This window comes from Phaethon lepturus, unplaced genomic scaffold, assembly GCF_000687285.1.
Source record: "Phaethon lepturus isolate BGI_N335 unplaced genomic scaffold, ASM68728v1 scaffold7050, whole genome shotgun sequence".
Classification (NCBI taxonomy): Eukaryota; Metazoa; Chordata; class Aves; order Phaethontiformes; family Phaethontidae; genus Phaethon; species Phaethon lepturus.
Genome location: NW_010512509.1, coordinates 4181 through 22341, shown reverse-complemented (window position 1 = coordinate 22341; position 18161 = coordinate 4181). Strand labels below are relative to the sequence as shown.

Genomic DNA, 18161 nt, shown 5'->3' with positions numbered 1-18161 from the left:
AGATTTATGCTCTATATGTGACTCAGTGCAAGAGTAAATAAGTGAATGGACTCTGGAACTATCACTATTTTTCATTTTATTCTTCAACGACATGCAGAATTTGGATAATGGGGATTCTAATATGATTTTCCTATTAATCTGTTTTAAACCATGAAATCTGATATTTTCACCATGACTAATCCATGAAATTTGTCAACTTTGTCTGTGATTTACACAAGCTCTATTTATAAAGAGGACTTGTTTCAGTCCTAAGGCATGGAATATTATTTCCCAGCATGCTTTTAGTGTCTTTTTACTAATAAGTATAAACAAAATGTGCTCATTGATTATATTATTATTTCAAGATCAGGAGGTAAAACATGAGGAATGTTCAAGAGTATATTCCCCATAGCAGTGTATATGAGTCTTAAGCCATTAAGAAAAAAATAACCTATCATATCAGAGTTGGTAAGAATGGTTGTGATCATAAAGTTTACCTAAAATAATTGGATAACTTGCTTGTAGATTAAAAACATATGTGATACTTGTATGTCTTTATGCTGTAGGCTTTAGAATTAATTGCTGTCAGCATAAAACAGACCAAACAAAAATAGATTTGCATCAATTCTTTGTAATGGGGGGGGAAAAGCTTGAATGACAGTGAGGATAATTTTATTTTGTATTTGGGGGGAAATGGCTATACAATGTTCACATTCTAGAGTGCGGTTTACTATATATGGGAAAGAATAAAGATCCTTTATGTAAATGTAATAACATGCAAGTAATACCTTCAAAAGGAAAGAAAAAAAGTCTCTTGTGTACAGAAAGTTAGTCTGCTCCAGCTGTCCTCTCTCACTTTGTGGGGGGAAGACACTTGGGGAAAGGCCAAAACGCAGATATTCACAAAGCATCCAATTTTTAGTTCAGCATAATGTCTTAATCAGCTTTTACAGAGCTGCTCTGCTCTGTACCAAACATGCTATAAATGTGCAATACATCCGTACATGTAAATAAGTCGCACTCCCTGCGGTGATGAGAACAAGATGACTACGTGTTTCAATAACTGCACAATGCTGCAGGTAATAGAAAAGCAGCAGCATCTTAGCAGGGTTTTCAGCTGAGCAGAGGACTAAAGCTAGAGCTGCTGAACGCTGTGGCTACCGCTACGTCATTTCAAATTCCTCATCGTACAGTTTTATGAAAGATCTCCAGAAATCGTACACATTAACATCACAGATGGCCAACTTGTGACAAGATCCATAGATTGGAACCAGCTAGCAAGGACTTGATCTGCTCTGTAATCTGGTCTTTCTCAAGAAGAAATGACCATAAATCTGTTTCTATGTCCATCAAATTATCAATATACAGACATCATCTGTCACGTTCCCTCACTCAATCGTGCAATGTGAAATGCTTGTTTTGTGATCAGACGATAAGTGAACTGCTGGTTACGTGCTGAGGGAACACAGTCTTCAGGTATCTTCTGCAAACGTCATGATGTTCTTACGCGGCTGCCCAAGCCACGGCAGGGGAACTCGGTGCCTCTGTGCGTCTGGTTGGCCTTTTCTCCGTCCTGCCTCCTTCATCACTATAGCTCATGTTCTCAAAGGCACAACTGCCTCTCGAACTGGCTTCTGAATGAAAACAGTCAACTGGATAATTGATGACTGGAGAACTAATAAGGTTTAACCAAATGCCTGTGAGTTTCCAGAAAGTATAAAGCCATCCCTGATGAAGAAGTGAATTCAAAACAGCTGCTTACTATCCCTCGTGTTATAATTAAACTGAGTATCAAATAAAATTAGCAGTTGGAGAGTTTAAAAAAAAAAAAAAGAGGGGAAGGATGGGGTATTTCTTCCTATAAACTGCCATTCATCTATGGAATGTCTTGCTGCATGACGCTGTGAGTGCCAGCGTTTTTACTAGTACAAAAAGAGATCTGATGAACTCATGGGGGGGCAAGAATCCATCAGAGGCTATTAAATGCTGTGATACTGTTTGCAATGCATAAACTCTACGCTGTGAAGGTCGCTTAAGCTGGGAGACTACACCAGGAGCCGCCACAGGAGAAAGGGCGCTGTGGCGGATGGACCTGTGGGGTGCTCCAGGGTGCTTTAGCTCCCTGCAGCCGCCTCACCACCCGGAAATTCTTGTCTGTCAGTGTTCTGAGAGTCAAGGGGAAGTGTGGCCTCTACTCCAGGCTGGAATCTGTTCTTGACCTAAGAATTATAATTTATTTCAAACTCACTGAAGTAATTAGTCCACAAGGATATTTTGTGGAGGGCGGGGAAGAACTTGGGGCAGACAGATCAATGTTTTACGCATCGTGTGTTGCACCTCCCTAGCTAAAAAGCAATTGAATAAATTTTCTTCTGGTTGCTCTTAGCGCAAGATGGAAAGTAGGTGGCATCTCAGCCTTTTAAACAGTGTTTTTAATACAGTGTGAGTGAAAAATAGGTGTTTAGAATGAAAGTGCGATTTTATAAAATCCCATCAAATTCAGAAATCAAAATGATCTATTGATCCTTCTTTTCATTAGGTGCATCTTATTTTGGTATCTTAATATGTCTCGTTACAACTGCAACTGTTCCTGTCGGAACCCTAAAACTTTTCTAATACTACTGCTATAATATGGAATTTATGAATAATCAATAGCCTTATATAGGTTTTTTTTACTTATTCATTCCAGATATCCTAGATATTTGGGGATAATATTTTTACATTATATTTAACCTGGACAGAATTGAAGCTGTATCAAACTACAAAAGTTTTTGGCTTTATCCATTTCTGAATCATTAAGCAAATACTCTCGTTTTTTCTGCATTTAGGCTCTTAAAAATTACTGCCTTTATGTTGTAAAGGAAGGATTCTGTCTTACGTGATTAACATGACATGTTCATGTAAGACAAAATGCTCTCTAGCGTAAATTAGGTCTACAGATTTTACCTAAAAGTTTGCTAAGTTCGAAAGTTCTACGGCAAGGCCTTTTCCTAATGCATACATTTATCAGCTGAAATCTTGATTGTTTTGCCTGTATTATGTCACTCACGTCTGGCAAGAACAGCGTCCCGCTGCTTGTGAAGCTGATCTCCTGCTGCTCTTTAGCCACTTGCAGGATTCTGTCCCAGTTCCTCTAATCCACGCTGCTTCAATAGCACCATATTTGGACTCCTTCACACATTCTTTCGCTGCTCTGGTCGGGATGCTCTATGAGCTGAATTACAATTTCAATGTTCCGTTCAAAACAGAAGGAACCTTTTTGTTAAATCAGAGTATAAGGAATAATCTCTTTCGTTCCCTTGGATAGAATTTCTAGACATGCGCGATACTATTTTCCTTCAAACTATTGTCCAGAAGTTTGGGGCACTATTTCAATATATCGGTTTACTTTATATAAATCAGATCCAATTTGAGGTTTAATGTTGCAATAAGGCCTGCTACCATCTTAAATTGTTTCTTTCCTGTTGTAACTGCTCATTCAGAGCTCTGTGCTCCTTGTTTCCGTTATGTCAGAGGTTTACTGGTATCTTTTCGGGCTGCTTGTGCAAGTCCGGACTAATTAAAGCAGAGAACTGAAAGGACTCCAAAAATGGTGTTAGAAATGGCACCAAAACACAGATTGCGTTGTAGATATTTTTGCCTTGCTTTCCAGAAGTTAAGCAAAGATTCGCCTGTGTATTTTGCCAGTAGGTTGATGGGTATACCTATATATACATTGTCTGTCACTTTATTTCACAGCTAAGCCTATTAACTTTGGTGGAATTATTTCTGGCTAAGATAGCAATTGAAAAAACAGGGTAGCAGAACGTGATCCGATTTAATGCAGCGCTTCTGGCCTATACGTGCTTTAAGAATTGTTCTTTAGTGAACGGGAATTAGTTTACTGAAAAACAAAAACATGGTTGAATGATGATGATGATAATTTTACTCCGTGAAAAGAAAGACGTTCCTTGACACAATGTAATGGTGCGTGAACCTCTGTTGTACAATTTTAAAATTTTCAGTGCAGTGCTTATAGCTTACCCGAGTATATGAAGATAATAAAGGCATTATCCAGGTGAAGTGTATTTCAACAATTTCATGAAGTGTCTCTCACTTGTACCACACTTCCCGTACTGGAAAATTTAGAGTGTTTTTAGAGCATGTACCATGTTTGTTTTAGCTATAGCTTTCTGCAGTCCAGAGTTCCCTCAGTGTGCTGGATTACCGTTGGCAGGAGCCAGGATCTGATGAGCTACACCATCCCATGAATGGGGTTAGGGATGCGAGGGGACATCTGGGAAAGGCAACGGCTACAGCGGTTTGATAATATATAAATTGCTATCCAGCTTTACAGCTAGCAGTGGAACAGAGAAGATAACAAAGAAAAAAGGGGAAAGAAAAAGACTGTAGAAAGTGAAGGTGAAACAGGGAGAGAGGTACAGAAATATAGGAGGAAGCAAAGGAAACCATACTGAAGAAAAGAAGTGGGACAAAGAAAAAAGTGATATATGGCCTCCTTTCCTGCTTGCGTTTGGCAAGTAATGTGTACGTGATTTGTTCACAAATGTGTTAACATTTCTAATGATAGAAACATACAAGAGAGACGTTTAGAAGTTTTTATCAAGGTATTTATTTTATGTAATACAAAATGAAGAGATTTGTAAGTGATCCATCTTTGCAGTATTAGCTTGAAGACTTGTGGTTCTGCTGCTCCTTCTCTGTTTGTACTTTAAAATTAATTGAAAGCCTCATTGTTTTGTTTAAACTGTGAAAGCTTCCAAGGTCAATGAGTGAGGTAATTGACCTGCCTGTTGTAGGACAAAAATATGTATGTTAAATTGCATAATTAGTTTTAATTACATAATTATGGTGTTTAATGTGTGGAGGTCAAAGGTTACTATTACACTGAGAAGTCATGGCAAGAAACACAAAAATAAGCAACATAGTTTAATTCTGTATTTCTTTGGCTTTTAGAAAAGGGGTCCACTGTGATCTATCCGTGACCTTGGATATTCGATGATTATAGCAAATAATATGTTGCTGTTATACTTTTTGGAATCATAGAGACACCTTTGTAAATGACTAAGTGACTTTACCAAAGACTTCATTTAGGTTTAGAGTACACGAAAGTTAATCAACAGTGGGAACTCAACTGACAGCAATTTAACCTGATTGGGTAAGGTAATTACATGATTACCAGGAGTGTTTATATATGGACAAGGATATTTTTATTGGAAAAAACCCTAATTGCTTTCTTACTGAGAAGAGAAAAAAACAAACAAATTTGTTGTCACAGGTTAAGAGGACATCCTTCGTTCCTTGAAATAGCTTCTTTTCATATTTTAGCAACAAAATGAACTCCTCATTCTTTTAAATTTGCACTGGCATTATGCTATGGGTTCCTCTATTTCTAAACTAGAAATAATGCCATCATTAACTTGTTTTGGTTAAGAACCTTTCATTGCTTACACACTGTGTGATAGCCTAAATATGTCATGATGCTTGTAATTCACGATCTCCTTTACTGTGTGTGAACATTTGCTTTAATACAGGTTGAGTTCACCAAATTTAAACTTAAAGATCCATTATACTAATGGATATTTCTGAGAAGGAGGGAATTACTTGTTTTCTGTGATGGTAAGAAAAAAAGCGGCACTATGTACAATATAGGTAGATAAAAGATGATGTTCCTAAATGCTAGAAGGAACAGTCTTACCTTAGGTGCTCCTAATGTTCCTTTAGAAAATGCTCGTTCAGTCGGTTGACAACGGAGGGAGTGTTGGGGGATGAATCTTCAGTAGCAAACATTAACCTCTGTGAGTATCACCCTGAAGTGTACTACAGAGTAGAATCCCATTTGGCTAATAAATAGTGGCTTGCTCCAAAGCCCGTTTAAATAATGGGCCAGGCCTGGCCTTGGCACTTTGTATGGTTTTGTTAGACACCAAAAAAAGAAATTGAAACTTATTACAATAACTTCATATTTCATTGGTAACTATTGAACACATTCTGCCAATGGAAATGGGATACAGTCCTCTAAAGGCTAACTTCTAAAGAATTAAAAAAGTAATGAACTAAATGCTAAATAAGAAATAAATTAATTTTAAAAATGAGCTATATAATTACGGGAAGCAGTCTGTGATACATTCCATGTTATAAAAAAAATTTGTTCTCCCTTTTGCTAATTTTTCCCTAAATAATTTCATTAGAAAATATTACAATTTTGAATTGTTTTTCTAAACCAGATGATCCAGTCACTGTTGGAGGCACATAGCCACGGCAAAATCTCATGCTGTACATTGATCACCTGTCCAACCTTTGCCTAGAGTGTGATCCCCAGTTCCTTCAAGAGATCCATCTTTACCTGTCTATAAAGAAGAAGAGGAGGAGGGAGACATCTGGGATATTCAAGTATCAAAGTTTAACACCAGAGCAGGTTGAATCTCCATTTATATTATTCTCTATATATGTTGCTACTATTGACTTGGATGTTTGGCTGAAGATTTTTTTCGTGATTACATAGTACGCGCTGAAGTTTTACCAGTGTTAAACCTTTTTTATTTAGACTCCTCACTTACCAAAACTACACATCCATTTTTCATGTGCGTTCCATGGTGTGAAATTGAATCCAGAGTCATTCTGCTATTATGGAAGTTGGTTAATGCTGAGCAAGTACCTGTCTCTTGAACGTACGCTTACCAGAAGGACCAAACTGGCTTGTTTAATACTGTTCAGTGTCCTGTAGTTGCACGGGAATCCTGAATACGGATTCAGCGCACACAGCAAGATCCAGGTCCCCGGCAAGTATGCTCATTTTCATTCACTTGCTTCCGGCATATTAAACTTGCTGCTTACTCTTCCTTGCCCATTTCCAAGAGGACTCTGATAGCCACAAAACAGCCAAGGTTTCACTTACTGTCCTAAGGACTGCCCCTTTAGGAGTCTAGCACAGCCCACACACAATCCTGGAATATGTCCAACTTGTTCTTTGAGCAGAATGTGAACCTCTGACCTTCTGGGCCTCCGGCAAGAGTGCTGCCTACTGAGCCACCAATACCCAGGCCATCAATAAGTTTTAAATGCCAGTTGCAGACTTCACAGAGATAATGACTTCAGTGTGTAAAGGTTTTGTTGTGGAGGCTGCAGTCTCACATATGGCGTGACAGAGTAAATATGCTAAAACCATAGAGAGCTGTTGCATAACTTGCCTTGATATAACAGTTTTTGTAATATGTTTCAAGGCATGGAATATTATTTAAAGGGACCCTGTTATGTAGGCTTAGGCCCAAAATGAAGCCATTATAAAAAGAATGTTTAGCAAAAACAGAAATATGTCCATGAAATTGTTGGAGTGGGAATTTCAGGGTAAACTTGCTTGGATTGAAACAGTCGCCTGCATGACATTGCACTGTTGTACTAGGGAATGAGAAACAGCAAATGAAAATACTATTAAGTGAGAATCAGAAACTGAGCAGAATTAAGATATGAGAAGTCTATTACTGTTGTTATAACTTCTTAAAAATCTTACCACATTCAGAGAAAGATGAGATGAAAAAATAAATTCCAATTTAGTAATTCAAAGCAGCATTAGTGACCCAGGTAAATAAATGTATGTGCATTTTAATACTACTTTTAACCTGCCCTCAAGTAACTTCTTGTATTTTATATACATATAAAGCAAAATTAATATGAAATAAGCTGTAGGGTTTTGACACATTTCAGTTTTGTTGATGTTCTCTATTTAAAATTCAACACTAAAACCATACAAAAGACATGTTGATGTTTGTGAAATTTGAATTGTTAAATGTGTTTACACAAAATGTTATTTACAAACTTGGATCAAGAAGGAAAACATACCCAGATTCAAGCTAGGACTTACATTTTGGGAAGGCTGTTGGATAAAGTGCATGAACCTTCTATGGAGTGAAGGCCAGGAACCCAGGACTCTCTTTCCCAGCTGAGCGCCCAAATCACTAGGCTACAGACTCTTGCTCCCTCTTGTGTTCTTTCTCTGGCCCAATGAATCTTGAATTATTTTCTGTAAAATCATACAGCTTCAACAGGAGAGCTTTAATATATCCCTATCCTCGTCCCAGCATTTAATACAGCCTGTAGCCTCTTGATTAGAACATTCTGCTAAAAGACATTGCTTTGAGTCCTCGACTGAAGAAGGAATTGAACCTGGGGGTTTTGCTTCTGGGATGAGTGGTCCTACTGCGAGTCTAGGAATGACTGCTGTTCATGTACCATTTTAGAAGGAAATAGCCCCTGAAGAATTTTGTAGGGAATCCACCCAGTTGATGTTTATTAGGCTGGCTTTGAGAACACCTGTGGGATCCAACTCCTCAGATCATCTATACAGGCATGGGCTTCATTTCTAGATCCACGTCAGGCTTAGACGTAAGATGTGCCGTGAGATGTCCTCACTGGTAGGTAACCTCTGGCCATGCACCGGGATGCAGCTCCTGTGTCTGGCCTTTCTTACCGTAGAGAGCTCCATTGTCAGAGAACAGACACCTCCAGAATGAGGTGGGGGGCCTTGAGGACCACCATTTTGGCTGGAGGTGCCTAAATTCTGCTCACATCCCATTTTGAATTCCCATATTTTTAGGCCTGTAACTAGTTTAATTTAACAGTTCCTTTGAATGTAGAACTGAGGGCTTTTTATGAACCTGTTTTTCAAACATAAGTTAACTTTAAAAGAATGTGTTATAATTAAACAAGATGATAGGAAGAATTTGTGGTTCCAAAGTGCATTGACAGTTATGAACCATAGAAAAACGCAGTGTGTTTTGAGGGTCTAAAAAGTGACATGGCTTTAAATGCGTTAAAGCTTTTCAGGAAGTTCTGTAGAGCAGTACGTATTAGATCTGAGCTCAAATGAACTGCATTGCAGTTATAAAACAAATGTTTGTCAAAATTTCTGACTTAATTCCTAGGCTATCATTCTATTTTTATCAATCAATACATATGTTTTTATTAACTCCTGCAGTGCAGGTCCTTATTCATGCAAATGCATTTATCTGCCTCAGTGGAATTATTTTGGTAAGACAATGTCTAAATCAACTAGGATGAGTCTGGTTGTCTTTTTAATAGAAATGCTAATTTTGAAGATGACATCTGTGAAATATTTTTAGTCTGGAGAGCTATAGACAATATAAAATTAGAAATGCGGACCTTCTTGGCAGTTCTTTTAGTATTGTTTCTACCTGTTTAAAACACTGGAGGAATAATGTGATTCATTACACGTTACTTTTCTGGCAGTAGATGTATCACCTATTTTGGTATCCTAATGTATAACACTGTGAACTACTGCTGCTTTGTAATATGGTAAATTGGGGGTGGGGGGAATAGAAACTTGCATTCATGACAGGCTGTTGGTTTTAAAGACGAGTCTTTTTCTGCCCCACTAGTGTCTATTTTCGTTGCAAGTGGAGCTTTTCATATAGTAGGATAGCACTCAGCACAAGTAGGAGGGATGCAATCTGTATCCTGGTTATTGACTGAGTGGATTCATGTGCAGTTCATTTGGCAGCATTTATCTTTCCCCACACAGGACTTTAATTGTCTGATAATCTGTCTTTAGAAGGGCTACCATTTTCACAATTTAATGCTATCTCTCCTTTCACAGTGAACAGAAGTTAAGTTGATAAATATTGGAAATCAACATCGTATTCATGATTTTGTGTGCCTATGGAAACCTACTGGTGTGTGAAGCTACTTAGCACAGCGTTGGCTTGATTGCTCTAGAGAAGTGGGTGTTTGTTAGTATGTGAAAGGGGAAAACCAATGGCTGCTTATATACCGGTGTTATGAATTTGGGATAAATCGCTAAAAAACACTAATAACCCACATAATGACAGAGAAGGATAGAGAGGACTGAAAAAAACCTGGAATTGGAAAATTGAGTAGGAGAGCGGAGAAAATGGAAATATTTCTGCAGAAGGGAAAATTTCTAAAAGCTATGACTAGACAGACTGGTAAACTTTGGAGGTCAGTAGAGGTCTTCAAGAATGAATAATTTTTGTATAACTGCAGATAAACTATATTACATGATTCTAGTTGATTCGAATCATTATACTTTGGGAAGCCCTGCATAAGGCAGTTAGAATAATTAAAAGTTGTGATCAATAAGCGTCTTGATAAGAGTCAGGTAATAGTCAAATGTAAGACAAGCTATAGAAATGAAAAACAGAATTAAAGTTAAAATCACATGAAAATTAGTATTTCATTTGGCAACCACGTATTTTCAAGATTACAGGTAGGAAGTATAAAAGGAAATCACAGTAAAGATAACTCATATGTTAGTTAAAGTTCAGATTAAAGGCCTTATCCTCCCACATATAAAAATTGTCAACTGCGTTGTCACTTAGCAAAAAAAAAATATGGATACTGTTGTGTTTTCCCTTGATAATTTTAAACGAAAACACTTCTCATTTTATTGTGTATTTTCTTATTTTCATTTTATATGAGAGGTTTGTTGATGGATGATTAATAGCAATGATTCCCCAGCCTTAAATCATTTGATATCTTGAACAGAAAAAGATTGCATGGCCTGGTCTCACTGTCCCCTCTATACTGTTGCCACAAAAGAAAAAAAAGACTGTTCACAAATGTCTGAAACTTATTTGCATTTGCTCTTGGAAATAGCAACGCTGCTAGGGAATTTTTCAAGTTAACTGAGTTTTTGATAGAAACCGTTGCTTTATCAAACCTGAAACCTCTCTCATATCAAGGGTAGTTTAAAGTAACTTCCTTTAGGAAGCTTTAATTTCAAATAGCACATAACTAATATATTGAAATTGGAACTGTTCAACAAGAAACCTTGAGAGAAATCTGCATTACAATACCCAGAGCCTAATCATTAGGGCATTATCCTTTAAGACATTCAACTTTGGTTCAATTTCCTTTTCTGAACCCAGTTGAATAGAGACTTAAATCCAGCTGAATATCTAATGCATCCAAGGCAACTGTCATTACCAGTGGACTATTGTCTGTAACAGGTTGGGTATCTCTGCTTTTGTGGAAAATGTGAAAGGATTTGTCCTAATACTAACAAGACCTTTCTGAAATCTCCAGAATTCTTATAGGCTAGGAAAGAACCTTTGTGCCTAGCTTTATTCATAAACGCCAGGCTCTGCAGAAATGCCTGTAATAATCATTATTTTATATATTCATACCAGGCAACATTTATTAATCAGGACTCTAAACTAAATCTCAGTCTCAGACTCCATATAGAGCTGTATTTCCATGCCTCTGGTTATTCCTGTCAGCTATCAAAAGTTTTTCTCTGTTTTTCCTATATCCACACTCCTAAGAGTTCAACCAAATCTGCCTAACAGTAGTACTTGGGATATAACAGCAATGAATTTAATGGCATTTTTCAATATTGTTTTCTATCTCTGTTTTTGCACCTTATACTTTATTATGACAAGGTGAACTCAGTGGTGATCATTGTTGAAGATGCTTCTAGTTGAAATGTCCATCTACTGAAAAAAATAATTTCAAAACCCATTGTAAGTAATTTGATTGTGGCTGGGACGTTGTTTTAGAATATGCAGCCAATGATAGATTCCATGAAGCTATAGGAATCAGGATTGTTTTGTGCCCTGTCAGTGTGTAGATATTCTTCTGAGATTACCAAAAGGGATCAGTTACCTTGGCAATGTGTCCACCAATATTTATTGTGTCCACTTCTTTACACAGGCTAACAAACATTCATCATGTGGGAATGTTGGTCAAGATCAACTTGAGCTGTATTTAAATTGATGACCTAAAGGTTAAAGTTTCTGTATCCCATTACCTCTCCCTTGGGCCGTCCAGTCCCCCTACAACTGGGTTTAACACCATTTTTAGTTTATCAGTGTCTTTGGAGGAAGAACAGTCTTTGGAAGTGTTGATCTGACAAATAACACTGATATCCTGTTAAAAAAAAAAAAAAAAAGATTTCAGTATAACTTTTGCGGCTTGTCAATACTGGATGAAGAAGGTTCTGAACGAGTATTCAGATGCTGGACTAATAACTTAACCAGCCTGTTAGATAGCTTTAATCCAGTCATATGGGAACATAATGCAGTGTAGCAGCCCAGTGAAACATGAAACTATGAGAACAGCTGAATAAATTTAAACACATTTTTGAACATTCTAACCTTTGTCATAAAAATCTGATAATATAGAAGAAAAACTAATAACACTTTTGGTTTTGTTATTCTGTACGGTAGTTGAGAAGACTTAATATTTCTTGTAATTGCTGACTTTAAAAAAGTAGTGACAATTTCTAACACAACTTCTTGCCCCATATGAAGTCTATTCTTTCTCACTCATTAAGGAATGAATCTGGTTTCTGTTTTATTCAATAATGTATATACATCTCACCCATAAATATTTAAACTAAGTAAATATAGAATCTTAAACATGGAATATGCTTTCCTTCTAAACTGGTGGCTGTGGCGGAAGGTAAAAATATTTTATTCAAAGACCAATGGTCCCTTTGGAAGAGAAAAAAAAAAAGCTTTGCCTAAAAATTGGATAGACTTGTGCTTGCTGTAGGGCAGCAAACATTTTACCAGATTATACCTATATTGCTATATTTATATGTATAAATTCAGACTATAAAGGATCTATAGGAAAGGATTTGCAGATACTCACTTCAAAAACACATGGCTAGTATTCAGCCCCTATATCTGGGGCTAATTTAACTCTTCTCCATTCAGAGTGCCTCAGTCCTGGCTACAAATCCGGAACAGATTCCCTGGTAATTTTCTTTTGTGGAAGTACTGTCATTTTATTTCTAACTGGAAATAGCATGAAATGGAAATATATTTATGACTCTGCTTAAAAACAAACACCAAACAAAATAAAAGCCGGGATAATCTGAAAGATAGTTCCATAACAAATTGGTGCAGAAAAATGCAGAAATATGAAGCACATTGAAAAGTACACAGCTGACATTTTCTCCAGGAAGATTTCCTTTAGCAAACTGGCTTTTGGAAGCGGTGTAATGTGGCATACCTGCAGTACTTAATTAATTTTGGCTTTACTGCCAGTCGAAACTGGTAATGCAAATTCATGGTTTTAATTTGATCCATGCGAGTAAAGTTCAATACATGTCTAGGTATACAGCAGGTCTAGATCCTAGTCTTAAGATCCAATTAGAAGACTTGTAAAAATGAAGTTTTAATAAACTGAATAGAGGAATACTGGGCATTTGTGCTTTACAAGGTTATGACTGTGTGACTCTCCTATGTATATTCCTCACTCTACTTCATATATATTGTACAATCTGAAATGCTGAGGGGTATTGAAGGGTACACCCTGAGGCACAGTTCTGCTGACGCCTTCTTGAAAAAAGACGAGCTCTTTTTCATGTTTTGGAGTGTGTGGTTCAAACTGTAGCTTGTGTAGGTAGCTAATAGGTTAGACCAGCCCCTTCAGTAAAGTCTGGATCCTTTTGTGGGTAATATATCATTGAAACATAAAATAAGCTTTGATTATAAAAGGTGTCTTCTATAAACAAAGACAGTTACAAATATGGCACTTTGTGTTTGCCAGGCAAGATCAGACCAAACCTCAAAACAGAAATGGAAAGTAGATAACGTTTTATTATGCATTTGTTGAATTTGATGAGGTTGCAGAATTAATTTTAAAGGGGAGACAAAAATCCACCCTTTATTTTAGTTGGTTTTTATGTGTACACCAAGTGCCTGAATGGGACCAGTGGTAAAGACTGCTTTAGCTAAGTTTAGTATTGCTTCTCATTTTTCTTTTGTCTATCAAATAGAAAATGCAAGAGAATGTGAAATGGTTTAATCTCCATTCTTATGGAGAACAGGAGGGTAGAACAGTATTTTCAACAAGATTCAGTGGTCACTGTTGACTTTTCTATGTTAAACCTGTGTTCATGGAAATCAATGGTAAAAGCTTTATTGTTTTATAAAAGAAAGATTGGGACATGTTAGTTTTGCCCTCTGTAATTAAACATAATAAAGAGTTTTTTGGTGTAGAGTTTTTTGAACAGCTTGGTCTGGAGCTACCCTTTCCGTCTCTGCTGGCTGAAGTGTTACAGTAATGAATCCTAAATTCAAAGATGATTTCTTAGGAGTATGGCTTTGTTCTCCGGTGCACACTGACAGATACCGGGAGAACAAAACCCTTCTTTGGTCTTAGATCAATACTGTAATGAAAATGCAAATACTTGTGTGTGTTACCACAGCTCCCGTAGAAGCACCATTCACACTTTGATTATATGTACCAGCCCACAAATTCAGTCTGTGTTGGCACAGAGCCCGCAACATGGAAAATCAAGACAGAAGGAAAGTGTCCTGTCATGTCTCCTTGTGCTTTTATTTCCCATCTCTTCAAACTGTCCTTCTGAAATCTTCCACTTCAGCTACGGGGTTACTCTAAGTACTTCCTTTGACTAAATGTGTTAAGTGAATCTAGACCGCTGAGTTCCAAGTACCATTTTCATATGAACATAAGCTCTTTTTCTCTTTGTGGGCATCTTAACTCTGCTGTGCAGAATGAAGTACAGTCCCTCTGTGTGTAGTTGTAATATACTTCATTAGTTTCCAGAAGACAATAACTTGCTTTATTCCCATTTTAGAAGGATTAATTATACTCAGAAAAAGGGCTCAAATAGCAAACAGAAAAGGAAACCAGATGTTGCAGAGTTACTTAACCAGTGTTATTTGTGGACAAATATTTAAGCTATGTGATTTAATTTTTTTGTGGAACCTTTGGAAGCTGGCTACTGAGTGAGTACAACATCCAAAGCATATATTAAAATATATTTTAGCTGATAAAATCATTCTTTTACCTAACTATTGCAGGTAAATACTTTATCAGTTCCTGGCCAACAGATTTGCAAAAGTATTTGATTAGAACAGGAACAATCCCCAAGGCATATTGCGTATAGAGTCATAATTCATAAATAGGCTTTTGTTGCATAAGGCACAGTTGCGTGTTTCCAACAGCTTCAGTTTTCTGTGTGCTAATGAAAGAGTATAGTGGTAAACCTCTGTGCAAATTTGTTTTTCTTATAGATGCAGAATCTAAAATAATGAATGTTTAGAACAAGTAAATGAATTCATCTTCTGAACACAACTATTTAAATGTGTTTCAATGAGAGCAAGCTTCACTTCTGGAAATGGTGTTTTGCAAAACAGACACGTGCCGTTTCTCTTATAGCAATGGTTTGTGTAGGCAGTTAAAGGCATATTTAAAAGTTATCATGTGTTCCTAAAACTGTTTCTATCTGTTTTAACTAATTTTCATGTTGTTTAGTACCTGTAAGATTTGTAAAACACAGTTCTAAACTATAGAAGCTTCCTGCTCTAGGCATTGTAGGACAAACAAGAATATCGGTTGGTATTGTCCCTTTTATCCTTTCTACATTCTTGACATCTCAGAAATCCTGAACTATGGTATCTCCCCAAATTTGTCTTCCAGCTGTTTTCTTGAGCACCTAGAGCTTGTCTTGTCAAAGACAATGTGCCTGGTGTCATCAATAGAAATTATTTAAATGACAAATGTTGCAATATTCCAGCTACTGGTATCTCGGCACTTGTATGGATATGCCTCATATTCAGCTTTGGCCACCTAATTCAAGGAAGCACCTTATCGTTATTTTGCCACATTTGATCTTTTGACATTTTTCATCCAGCATTTCAATGTCTCCTTTCTTATAGCCTCTGATGACTCCTCGTTCTCTTATGTGGTCTTTCTGCTCTGCTCTCCTTTCCCTCTACAACCTTTTCCAGATGCAATATTCCTTCCAGGCTTCCAGCTTCATTTGATTTATTTTCAAGCCTATCTCCAGCCTCTTTTCCCTTCATTCCTCTTTCCTCATTAGTAACCTGCAGAATCTTCAAGCTCCCTTCTTCCAAAATGAAAGCCCACTTTCCCAGGTTATGTCATCGATCTCCTGCCTCTTCAGCTGTTTCCTACTGTTCTCCAGTGGCACAGAAGTTTTCAAAGTTGTGTTACAGTAATTTTCACTGCTCGGTTCTGACCTTACAATTTCCTGTTATTTGGTCCATGCAAGTGCTCAACCTGATGGACTTTGCGCTGAGCATAGTCAGAGGAAAAGAAAGTATGTAGTTTCTGTCATCAGAGATTATAATAATCTGTTCCTCTTTTTATAATATCATTTCCTGTTTATGGGAACCCATTATTGCTGACAGTTTATTGCAGAGAGGCATCATTCTTAAACGTACACTCATCTTAAGAAGTTTGTGCATTTTTTTTTACTATATGCAAGAATTGTTTGCTTTATGTAACTATTTTCCTTGTCGAAATGTAACTTGCAGAAAGTGATGATAAATGTTAAATGGTTCTTGTAAAACTTGTTAAATTGTCAGTTTCAAAACTGAGTGAAACATTGATGTTTTCATTAGATCCCAGCACTGAGGAATGTCCGGCTTTCATCATAAAAGAGTTGTTTAGTTCCATGTAAGTCTAAATACTCTGCCCTTGGGAGATATCTTACTGTCACCTGCTCCTAAATTGAAAATTATTTGTTCAGCCAAAGGTTTTTGGATTTTTTTAGAAAGGAATCTTTTTTTTTTTCCCCTTTAATAGACATCTTTGATGTGGGACAGAATCCCTTCAATGTAAAATAAATCAAAGCCTGAGATGCTATTAAACAACCCTTTAGTTTAAATATATCCAGTTTTAGATAACCAAAAACTGTTCCTTCCTGCCCTTGTTCTCTCTTTCTCTATTAAACAGATGTGTAGATTTTCAGACAGACAATTCTACTGGCTGCATCATGAGCTTCTAATCCCTAGCACTTTGTTGATGAATAAATGTGTAGAGCTAGTTAAACTAATTTAGAACACATTCTCAGTACGAAGATCTAAAAATGTTTATCTTGAATAGCAAAAGTACAGCGATCAAAGACAGTGAGTTAAAGTCATTCCACATAAAATGGAATCAAAAAGCTGAATGTTTCTCATCTCATTAATTATTTAACAGCATCAAGTTAACTCGGAATAGCAGAAAACCCTTAAAACTGTATAACACAAATACAGCCTTCATTTAATTGTAAATAAGAACTGTTGTCACATTCACCGAGCTGCACTTGGCTTATGCCTAAACAACAGCTTTTTTTTTTTTTTTTCAATAATTCCCTGTTTATCTTTAAGAGGCATACAGATGTAGGGCCAAATCAGATTTTGCATGAAAGGAATGAAGGAATGCATAAATAAATGCATTAGTACTTAGTTGAAGCATATTGTTTTGAATTCTGTAGGGCTTTTTTAAAATAATGATTGAGAATATTAGCAGTGAGTTCTTCCAGTAGATATGGTTCTTCAGGATAAAAAAGGTCCGTTCCAACCCAAAGATTCTATGAGGCAGATAGAAAAGGACTAGAAAAAAACTTCAAAAAGAACCAGGTACAGAAAGGAGGAAACAGATCTTAAGGTGTTTTACATTTATTTTCCTAGTCTTTGTGCGACCAAGAAGCCCCAAAACAAAAACCCTACAGAAAGCTCATAGAGGCTTGAGGTGTATAGCATCTCTGCAAACCTTACAGAATACAGCTCAAAACAGAAAAAGAATGCGTGCAAGTATTTTTTAATATCTGGGAATATTTTGTCCAAGAACCTATGGAAGAACATGAGTTGCCGTCTTGCACAAAACATTCTCGTCAGCTGACAGCAAGGTACTACACAAGGTACTACACAGCCCTATACATTCATGTCCTTCTCAACTCCATGGGAATAAAAAGCTTCCAGGCCTTGTCCTCTAAAGCTGGCCTCTTGAATACATTTCTGGTATGTCATACACAACATTACATCTAGCTTTGAATCTCCTTGGTGTCTCCTGCATTTATGCATTCCGTCTCCAGATCTGCTCCCCCGTGGCAGTCTAATTAAGAATGCCACGTGTACGATAGGACTGTTATAATCCTCATAGTCTGCACCGAGGAATTTCTTAAATACATGGCCTTTACTTATAAAATACATGTGAAAATTACAGCGAGATGGAGGAGAATGCTTCTGTGCTGTTCCTGTCCTCGCTTTCACTGGCATGCTTCAGAGTCATTTGGTCTCTGGTGTTTTCCAATGGTACAGTCCTCTCTTATTCTTCTGTCTTCCTATTCTGATGGTGGTATGTCCACTTAGCTAGGGAACATTTATCTTTTTAGAAACAGCCTGTAACACTTCTTCTGCTTCTCCTCTTCCCCTGAAGTT

General features: G+C 37.0%; 1 protein-coding gene across 1 annotated transcript in view; it reads left to right on the top strand.

Annotated features, from left to right (window-relative positions):
- Nucleotides 1–6398, top strand: part of LOC104620913 (ERC protein 2-like) — a 171151-nt gene extending 164753 nt beyond the window's left edge. Inside the window, exon 5 of the mRNA XM_010287273.1 lies at nucleotides 6207–6398. The gene's annotated coding sequence lies outside the window, so the exon portion shown is untranslated. The remainder of the gene's footprint in view (nucleotides 1–6206) is intronic.
- The last annotated feature ends 11763 nt before the right edge of the window (nucleotides 6399–18161 follow it).